The following is an 11008-nucleotide window of genomic DNA, read 5'->3' on the forward strand; positions in this document are numbered from 1 at the left end:
TTGACTTCCATCTCAGCATGACCCTAAGGCCTAACATATTCAAAGTTCTAGGCCTACTAATGATCTTCCAAATTTTAAGGTATCAAACTTAAGTTCAATAATGAGTCAAGGTGATCAGCAGAACCAGCCAATACAGACAGTCTTTGAAAGCAATTCCTATGGCAGTCTTGAACTAAGTTTCATGTAGATGAATCTCAAATTAGTCAAGAAGTCAACTTAGGATTACTAGATGACAAAGATACACTCAATTTACACCCAAGTTGCAAGTTCATTTCACTCAGAAGCCACAAACCTTCATCCATTTACCTGTTTTAGCCCTGTTACCCTATAATGAATCTTCCAAAGAATCTTTAAACCTTTTCTACACTAATGTATTTACCAAAACAATCTTATAGATACTGAACACACAATATTGAACTATACTACTTATTTCCTTATTTTAAACCTTTTATTATTAAAGCAGTATTAAACATGGCTATTTAAACAACTTCCAAATACAGAACCAATTTCAGACAAGTTCCAGGAAACTAAGAGTATCAATGGAACAGTAAACACCAATCATAACTCCATTTCTTCTCTTTTTAGTTTTTTTTTTTTTTTAAAACCTAGGGATCAAAGGGTAGAGATTGGATCAAAACTTCAAGCCAAGCAACCAAAAGAACCATAAATAGCCTAGTTTCTTCTAATGTTTAGTAATGTAGGGAGTTTAGAGTGGTGTAATCTTTTTAATATATTGTAATAATAGTATAATGGTAGTATATATGTAGTATAATAGTAATATTTAAATGATGTAGTATTTTGTAGGAAGGTAAAGGCTAGTAGGATTTCTTTTGTGTCATGAGTTTTTTTTAAGAAAAAAAAAATCCCCCCCCTTTCTTTTGGTCATGAGACTTTCTATATATAGTATATCAGAGTAGGGTTTAGGGGGAAAAGGGCTATAAAATCATTTTCCACAGATTCCCCCTCAAATCTTAAACCTTAAATTCAAACAATTCGAATTTTAGCAAGGGGCAAAAGAATTTTTCAACAAAATTACCACAATTAGTACCATGACCAATCAGAAATGGTACACATCAAACAATACAAATATCAACAAATTTTAACGGTAAAATGGTACAAGTGTAGGATAGAAACCCTTAAACCGTACCCAAATCGGGAAATTCCCCCATGGGTATTTGCTTCCATGTGATAGAGTGCACAAGATGGCTAAGGATTCGAGGTCCCACCCATGACAACTCTATCACAGCAAAACCCGGGTAATATCCACAAAAAATGAGTCAATCGAGCATATAAAAGTAAAATTCGAAGGGAAATAAACCTGTAAATCACGAGTACTCATGATTTAGGACAAAACCCCTCAAAAATCCGGCGAGAATGGCCGTGAAATCAGCCATGGAGGCGGAACCCTAGAGGTTCCCTTAAGATTGCCTGAAGAAGGAAAGTAAAGGTCGGGCCCGTAAAAATGAAAAAATGGGGGTGAAAGTTTGTATTTTACAAACTTTCATCCCTTTTTAAAAAAAAAAAAAAAAAACAAATCCCCCTCAAGCTTTTTAAAAGTTAATTTAAAACCCCGCTCTTAATTTAAATCAATTAATAACTAAATAATATAATCAACGTATAACTAACTAAAATAGTTATTTTAGGCTAATTTAAAATTTAAAACTCATAAATTTAGAAAATTAGCTTCAAAACGAGCCCAATATTGATATAGTTCCGGAGAATATTTAAAAGTATGAAAAATGCGGTCAAAATGAGCAGTAATTCATACGTCATCTTGATTAACAATTTTTCTGAGTTAGACGGAGCGAGATGTGTATTTTCTTTTTGATTTATATTTATGAAAGTAAATAACTCGTAATTTCTTGTAATTGTTAACTTTTATAAATAAAAAAAAAAAAAAAATTAAACGTCAATTTTTACAATTGCCTTGGGATTTTTAAATTCTTGATTTTTTAAGGGCATTCTTACTCCGTCTTGGACTCGGGAAATTTGAAAATTAAAATATGTGTTTTATGAGGTGAAAATTAGGCTTCAACAGTAATTAAAACCTCAACTGTCATGAGTCTTATGCAGTTTGCAAAACTGTAAGGATTATGATGTCTCCTATTGTATTGAACATATAAAATTATAGTAGGGAGCTTCATTGAGAAGTAAGAGTTATCTAACTTTTGATAGTTTATTGATGCATACTTTACAGGATTTTGTGATAACATAAGATGAATATACGTTTGTATAGTTATCATTCTCTACAAAAGTAGGAAACTTAGTTTCACTTTTTAGTGGCTAAAGTAGACGGCCGATTGCAATTCTTCAGGGTGAGTTTATTAAAAATCTTTGACTCCGTAATGTCGTGTTTCAAATTTTGTTTGAATGTGAGCTCTTTGTTTTATTCTTTCGCTCTTTGTCTTCTCCATTATGGCCTATTTTATTCAAAACTAGATGATGAAAGCCCGTGCTAGCACGAGCCCAACACAAAAAATAGTAGTAAAACTTACAAAAATAGCTACCTTTTTATAGGTTCTAACAATTTATAGCTACAAGTTGCAAAATTAAAATTCATAACTGCTTTTGTTATATTTCTGGTTATTTTCGCGTTTTCGAAATACAACGAAATACAAAATCGTTGTTGAGTAAAAAATGGCTATATTTAAGGAAATAAATATCTTCGCGTTTTCGAAATACAACGAAATACAAAATCGTTGTTGAGTAAAAAACGGCTATATTTAAGAAAATATATATCTTCAATCAAATTAAATGGTAATTAGTATTAATGCTTCCATGTATCACGCAGAGTGTATGAGGTTCCATAACATCATTGAAATACACTGAAATTAGATAAAACACGGCGAAGTACACATAATCAATGGCAAAGAAAATTAAATACAAACAGAAATACACTGAAATATATTGAAACACACATAGTCAATGGCAAAAACAATACATTGAAATATATTGAAAATTAAATATATTGTTTGCTAATACACTGAAATATCTTTGAAACATTTTATCAAATACTTTGTGGGCATAAAGCTCCACAACTCTCATCAATGGTGTTTCTACACCAAGAACCTATTCTCTTGCTCTTAGATGATGCTACAATATCATATTGGTATAATCAATACTATTCTTCATCACTCATAAGATAAACAACACCACATGATTAATAAACATGAGAAGGATTTTCCTCTTCTTTCGGCCCATCCATGGAGATTTAGCAAACGAATTGTTACGAATGTAATCACCTGAATCTCCATTAACAGAACTGATAAGCTGCAGGATAACCTTATGCCCAAGAATATCATAAATTTGTCGTTGAACCACTTCAGATGGAACAAGCTCTAAAACTCTCTTTTTGATGAGGACAACAGTGCCATTGATATTTTTGATTTCAAGTTTACTAGTTGATGCCATTAATTAACTATTTGTATATGAAGTCATATTGGCTGGAAATCATTTTTAATTATGATTTGAAAAGATGGAAGAAAAAATGGAACAATTACCATGTATTTAGAGAGAGAGAGTGTATTTAGGGAGAGAGATAGTAATGCGGCGTGTATTTAGGGATTATAGGGGCAGCACAGTTAATTAAAAAAAGTTGATAGCTATGAAATGTAATTTTGAATAATATAGCTACTAAACTTAAATATTAAAAAAGGTAGTTACTATCCACAATTAAGTCTTAGGGGTGGTAAGTAAATTTTACAAAATAGTACCACACTTTTTTTAGTCTATCTAAAAAAAGAATGATATATTTTTATGTTTAGAAATCATTTAACTTGAAGCTTCCCCTTTTACCTTTAATGAAATGATTTAAATCCACACAAATATTTATGACTTATTTTAGACCACAAGTTTCAAAGATCTTTCCTTTCTTTTTTAAACTTCGTACTAGTCAAACTATGTCACATAAATTAGGACAGAAAGAGTATCTTTTAGTAATATAATTATGAAATTTTTATTATAGAAAGTATTATAATTCAATTAATTAAAAATATCAATAAATTATTTTACTTAGTCCGCTTCTCCCATATATGACTTTGCTGGTTTGGTTCTCCAATTGAAAGATTTGAAATACATCTTCTCCTACCGAGTTTCATGCCATCATCTCTTTCTAATCAACAACACTGCAAAGCGCTTTCATGTGTCAGCATCTGTTGTAGTCTTAAATTTTTAAGTATAGGCCAACTTCATCATTTTAAGAAAATATGTGTATACGTTTCTCGACCGTTTATATTTCGTCTTCTTGATGTTATTTCTCATTATTTGTTTGAGACGTATGTGTCTAAACTTATACCCAAAGGTACATATAAGTTTTAAATCTTTTGGTTTTATGACTTCTTTAGCGGTTTTTTTGTGTTCAATTTAAATCGCTATTTCTTGTAACGACCCGTTTTGTCGTTACCGTGATTATTCCCTTTTTGCCCTCGTTGACCCGTTCCTGAGTCTCATTAGAACTATTTTGATCCGAGGAGATAGTTGGCATGACTTCCTAGGCATCGTTGTGGGCTTTAAAATGTTTTCTAGAAAAATTGGGCTTTAAGCGAAAATGAATTAACTCAAAGTTGACTTTTGATTAAATTGACCTTTTTTGAAAATTCGTCAATTCCGAGAGGTCCGGATGGGGCAGCCATTTGACCATTGTAGCGGTGTCGACTGGGACTGACCCTACTTTATAAGTTTCAGACCCAAAAACCCTATTGATTATTCTATTTTTGTTGGAGAGCTTTATGGAGGCGAATCTTAGAGTTTCCAAGAGGATTATTCATGAAAGTAACTCCTCTAACTTGTTATTGGTTCTTTAACCTCTCTTAATCCTTGGAATCAGCTAGAATCTAATGGGTCTTTAAATGAGTTTCTTGAGTTGAGTTCTAAAATCAATTTGGCTTCCTAGAGTCTTCATAAATAGTAAGATTAATGTTGAATGTGCTTGAAAACATTGTGAATGGATTAGTCAGATTCATAATTTTCCATAAAAGCTTAAGATTAAAAGAAGGGTTTTATGGGTTTTTTTCCTAATGGGTTCTTGGCTTTGAAATCTTATACTATTGGTTGGGTTAGCTTCATTAAGCATGAATTTGATGATTATAAACTATATAAACATGCTTCTTCCATTTTTAGAGGTAAAATTGTGGGATTAAAGTTAGGGTTCTTAGACCCAAATTTGAGAGTTTTCACATTAATGATGATTTTGAGAATTAATCAAGTATTCCTCTGATTAAAGTAATGGGATTTGACCTTTTAGTATTGAATTTGGTATTTTGGTCATAAAATTTTCCTTTTTTCCCTTGGGGCTCGTTTTTCCTAAATTAAGGGTTGGAATTTGAGGCGAGTAGAAAGTAGCCAATATGGGTATCATTATTCATGATTTCTTACAAAGAATTCATATGCGATAGAGTTTGATTATTTGTAGATGCTTCGAAAGACAAGGCAACATGTGGGTTCATGGCACCTGTTCAACTGCCAGGTAGGTTACGGCTTCCCTTTCGGTTTAGTTTCATATATTCGTGTATTAGAAGGAATGGAGAATACATGTATAGAAATTGGACATTTGGGATGGAATCTTAGGATGGTATTGTTGTGTGATTTATGTGTTCGGGCTTGTGGCCTGTATATTCCTTAGGTTGTTTGATGTGGTTTTTCTTTAATATCGGTGGCTATATGTGACTTGGAAGTAGCGGATGAAACCTATTGTTGTGTCTAATGATGAGAAATTCTCGTAGTGTGTGATTATTATGTTATGCCATTAATTGTGAACATAGTTGATAAATGGGAGGATAAAATACACCAACGATAGTGATTGAGTTCTAGAAAGAGTTGTGACGAATGATTGTAAGTGTAAGGTGAGATTACTTGTTCTAAGCTAATAGGCTGATGTAAGGAAGTGGTAATAACGTATATCGATTGATTGACCCGTTGTGTGTTGGGACTAGTCACCCCGTTGTGTTATGCTTGACAGTTTTATTGTGTTGGATTGATGCCATGAGTTGTTGATAAAGATTAGATCTCGTTATCCATCTTGGTTCGGATATATTATTGGCATGCCCACTGTGGTATTTGTGGTTCGAATATATTGTTGGCATACCCACTATTGGTATTGTGATATAGATACATTGTTGGCATACCCACTGTTGGTATTGTGATATAGATACATTGTTGTCATACCCACCGTTGGTATTGTGATATTGATCTATTATTGGCATACCTCTTTTGTTGGTATCGTGATATGATACGTTGTTGGCGTACCCCATTGTTGGTACTTGTAATATTGAGCTTGATGTTGATACACGCATTGCACGCATTCTCATTATTCATGCATGGCCGATAACCGATGATGATCCTGTATCGTTGATTAGCATACCCACTCTTGGTATTGTGATATGCTATATTGTTGGCATACCCATTGTTGGTATTGTGATATGATACATTGTTGGCGTACCCCATTGTTGGTACTTATGATATTAAACTTGGTTGTTGATATTGATACACGCATTGCATATATTCTCATTTATTCATGATGCATGGCCGATATCCCGTGATGATCCAGTATCGTTGATTGAGTGAAACTGGTATTTTGATAAACTCTTTTACTTGAGTAATTGTGAGAAGGCCGATGTCCGAGGTTTAATTTCGGAATCATTGATTGTGTGAAACTGATATTTGACAGACTCTTTTACTTGAGTGATTGTGAGATGGCCAATGTCCGATGATCTATTCCGGCATCGTTGTTGCATGGACGATTCCGATGATATTTCAAAATCGTTGTTAGTGCATGGACTCTGCGGGTCCCCCAGAGTGGTACCGGTGAGACTCCTTCTGTGAGCAATTAGCTCGGGTCCCGTCTGTCTGTTGGACAAAGATTCGGAACAAGTGACACTTAGACATCGCGAGTCACACTGGGTTGTGCTACCGATACGTCGATATTTCCGTCCAGAGTATATGTGTATACCTCATTTGCATGGCATGGCATTGCATTCATACATCTTGCATTGATTGCATTGATACAACTTGCATTGCATTGCATTATGTCTTGTTTAAGATGATTTGGTGCTTACTTATGATGATTGGATTCGGATTGATTTATTCAGACTTGGTACATTTGGGATTAGATGCTTTACTTAGGCAATGACGTGTACTTGAATCTGGATTTATTGATTGAACTTGTTGAGGTATACCATAGACCGTCCGTAAGATTAGTTATATGTTTGGCCTCTATGTGATGTAGGATAACGGGTGTCTTAATGATGAGTTGACTACTAGAGTCGAAACGATCGATTTAATGATATGTGAGTTTCGAGTTCGTTGTGAGCTTGACTGGTGAATTATTAGAGTGAAATTAATGCTTAAGGGTATTGATATACAATGTGTGGTAGATAGGCGTATGACTTGATTGGGTTGTTATTATGCTTATCTGTGAATTCTTTTACTGATATGTGTTACTAACCATTGTCGGCCTATGATACTTACTCAGTACGCATGGTTTGCACTGATATTGCACTTACTACACCCTTTTTGGGGTGTAGATTGTTTCAAGTGATTGATCGAAGCATATGGAGAAATACGCGGTGCCTATCTGGAAGGCCTTCTCGCATTTCATTCGGGGACGGAGGTTGAGTCTTAGAATGTAGTAGTAATCTGAAGTCATTAGTCGTTCTTGTACTAGTCTAAACCAGGTCGTGGGAACTTGAAGAGAGTCCTTATCTATTTAACGGTTGTAAATATTTTCCATATTGGAGTTTATTAAGCAATTGATTTTCGCTGTTCATTACCTTTACTTGATTCTTTGTGTGTTGATTGAGGGTTTGCCTACTGAGGAGGAAAAGGTAGGTGCCCGCACGATCCTAATTTGGGTCGTGACAAGTTAGTATCAGAGCCTAGGTTACCGGTCTACTAGGTACAAGAGCAATGTGTAGTAGAGTCTCGTGGAATGCTAAGAATACGTCTGTACCCATCCACGAGAGGCTATGAGGCATATTAGGAAAACTCTCTTCATTCTTTCTATTCGTGCTACTTCAATTAAATTGATATCTCGACAGGTCCTATTGGTATCTAGGCGATTCTAATTGGTATCTATGTATCCTTTTTTCATCCTTCCTTAAATGACAAACACTCATTCTCATGCGTTTGATCTCATACTTTATGTGGTGGTATGGTATGAGAGATGTCATCTCGATTTAGTATGCGTGGCACAGGTGAAATTAGGAAAAATAATGATTTCGCAATAGCTAAGTTTTTATTATTGGTATGCGAGGACGAGAGTGAGTTCACTAGGGATTACTAGATTGGACAAGTATAGTGATTGCGTGTAGTAGAAAAGAGGAGTTGAGGGTAAGTACTAACATGACGATATTGTGAGGGAGCATGAAGCATCCGAATTCTTAAGGGGATTGGTATTGGTACTTTTTGTGTACATAGAATTGAGTCGTGATAAAGAGGATTTGGATAGGAAATTCTTGAGCAATAAGAAGGAAATATTGGTATCTGGCATGCTTATGAGAATGTGTTTGTAACTGTTATGAGAGTGAGATTCTAGTAATCAAGCAACTGTTAGGAGTTATGTCTAGTATCGGATTGAGGCTGAGAGCCTTTGTACTTGTTGTGAGGCCTCAGTGCGTTTTGTTATTTATCGATGTTGTTATCCTGTTGAGTTAATGGTATAGTCGCTTGAATGGTTAGGTGTGTTTAGGTTCGACAATAGAGACGTTCTAATTTAGTGAATCAGAGACGAGGCTTAAACCTATTCGAGTTATATGGATCATTTTGGAATTCAAAATAAAGAATGGAATAAGTGAACCATGGTAGAGAAAAGTGGGTCATTGTAAACCAAGTATGTGCTTCGTTGGATTTAGAGTTTAGTCGGTTTAGACTCTGATGCGTTGAAAGGTAACTCTAATGTGTAAAGTGTGTGGTATGATTCTATCCCCAAGGTTGGTTCGGTAGTGTGCAAGACTTATGATTTGCGGTAATTGATTTAGCAGCTTCGAGGATTGGTTCGTGTTAGTCGAGGGTGGCAAGAATTAGGTACGCCCTTGGGAGTACTTGAATTTATTTGAATGGTGGTATTGTAGTCTAGTATTGAATAGACAAGCTTGTGATTGTTGTTTGATTTGAGAAAGTAAGATTACAGAATGGGAAAGTAAAAAGAAGTTGTGACCGGTGGTTGAGTGAGAAGAGAGATTTCAGATAACCTACATGTTGGACTTATCGAAAATGGCTTGTGTGGCACCCTTTGGATAGTTTCGCAGTACTTTGCAATGAACGAGTTAATGCGTGTATTAGAGAAAGGATTTATAGAAATTCTTAGTATGTTATGGCAATCAGTGTTTCCGAGATGGGATCGTGTTGTGCTAAGTGTTTCATGTTATGAACAACATTGACGGAATAACTTCGGATATTATGGGTCCGAAGTGATTATGCTTGTTAGTGCAAGAGATTATGAGATTTTGATGCTTTTGGGATTATTATGGGTTATTGAGGTATTACAACGAAAAGTTTGATAGTCAAAAGATTGATTTATGAGTACATATGTCCTGAGTGTCAGAAAATTCGATTGGTGCCAGGTATGCGTATTGGGTAATGTCAAGGAATTTGAGGTTGCATTCGCAAGATTTAGTTATCCGGTACCTTGAGAACAATTTGGATAAGTGTCAGCTTTTAGAGTCGAGAGCAGTAACCTATGGTCTGCTATGCGCGATAAGAATGTGATGGGTTTCGGATCTTGGAATCAATTTGTGTGGTTGCTGATATATTCTGAAATAGTGCGTTCATTGTGGGTCATTATGGTTTGAATAGAAATGGTTAGATCGGATTTGTAACTCTAAGCGAACTTATGGGTTCCAAGTAAATCAGTTTAATGGATGTGATAAGGAACGCCTGACTTTTGAGGTTTGTTATTAGTAGTCCTTGTGGTATCTCACCAGAGTCAACCTTTCGGTTAGTACAATGGGTTGTAATGATAATGGTTGTGCCTCAAAGAGATTCTAGGATTGTGGTAAGGCTCCGTTCTGATCATTGGATGTTGGCAAATCTTGCTCTACGCGGTACTCGATGGTATGTTCCTAGGTAAGTGAGTTGAAGAGTTAGGAAGACTTAAGACTGACCAAGTTGGCTATGAGAAAGATAAGTTTCAATGAAATAGCTTAGAGTTTTCGGGAGGATTTAGGATTCTTTTTTCGGAAGAGTAAGTCCTGGTTTCGGGTTGTATTGTGTACTTCTAAGAAATTTTGATTCAAGGAACGACTTGAAATGAAACAAAAGGATTAGCTAGCTCAGAATATCTTACCAGTTCGGAATGTTTTATGATTAGTTATGTTACTGATGTGCCATGAAATTATGGCACATTCGATACTTTTTTACTATAAGTTTTACTTGTTTTTGAGCAAGTCTTGGTATTTTTGATGTGTTTGTGACATGTTGCAGATGTTTAATGTATTTCGGGAGCAAGTCGTGGAAATGGAGCAAAAAGATGTTCAAAGAAAGAAAAATAACTGAAGCCTGATTTATACGGAGGAATATACGGACCATAGAATATTCACGGTCCGTAAAAGCCATCATAGATGCTTAACGGTGAAGGCCTCGGACGGAAAAGGAAGTCCCGAGAAGTACGGACCGTATATTATTTACGGTCGTAAATCTCGTAGCTTGGTTCCGGAAAGAAGTCTTAAAGAGAAGAGGATTTACGGACGGAGTTGCGGACAGAAGTATAATATATACGGTCCATAAAAGTGGATCGTACATCTGACAATTGGAGAAGATTTTACAGAGAACTGTCACTGATTCTACGGACTGTATAAAATGTACGGTCCGTACATTGGTCCATCGGGGGCAATTTTGTCAATCTTATTTTGCACGACTTTGACTCTTTATAAATACCTTATTTAGGTTTCTTTTGTACATTACATTACGTGAGAACTCGGTTTTATTTTCCTTAGCACTAGTTATTCATAGTTTTGGAAGTCTTTTTGGGAATTACAAACAATTGCAATTAATTTTCCACTCAATATCAAGCAAT

The 11008-nt window shown here is 35.2% G+C and overlaps 1 long non-coding RNA gene across 1 annotated transcript in view; it reads left to right on the plus strand.

Moving 5' to 3' along the window:
- Nucleotides 1-11008, plus strand: part of LOC132039761 (uncharacterized) — a 65568-nt gene that overhangs the window by 28366 nt on the left and 26194 nt on the right. The window lies entirely within an intron of this gene.

The sequence above is a fragment of the Lycium ferocissimum genome, chromosome 12, assembly GCF_029784015.1.
Source record: "Lycium ferocissimum isolate CSIRO_LF1 chromosome 12, AGI_CSIRO_Lferr_CH_V1, whole genome shotgun sequence".
Taxonomy (NCBI): Eukaryota; Viridiplantae; Streptophyta; class Magnoliopsida; order Solanales; family Solanaceae; genus Lycium; species Lycium ferocissimum.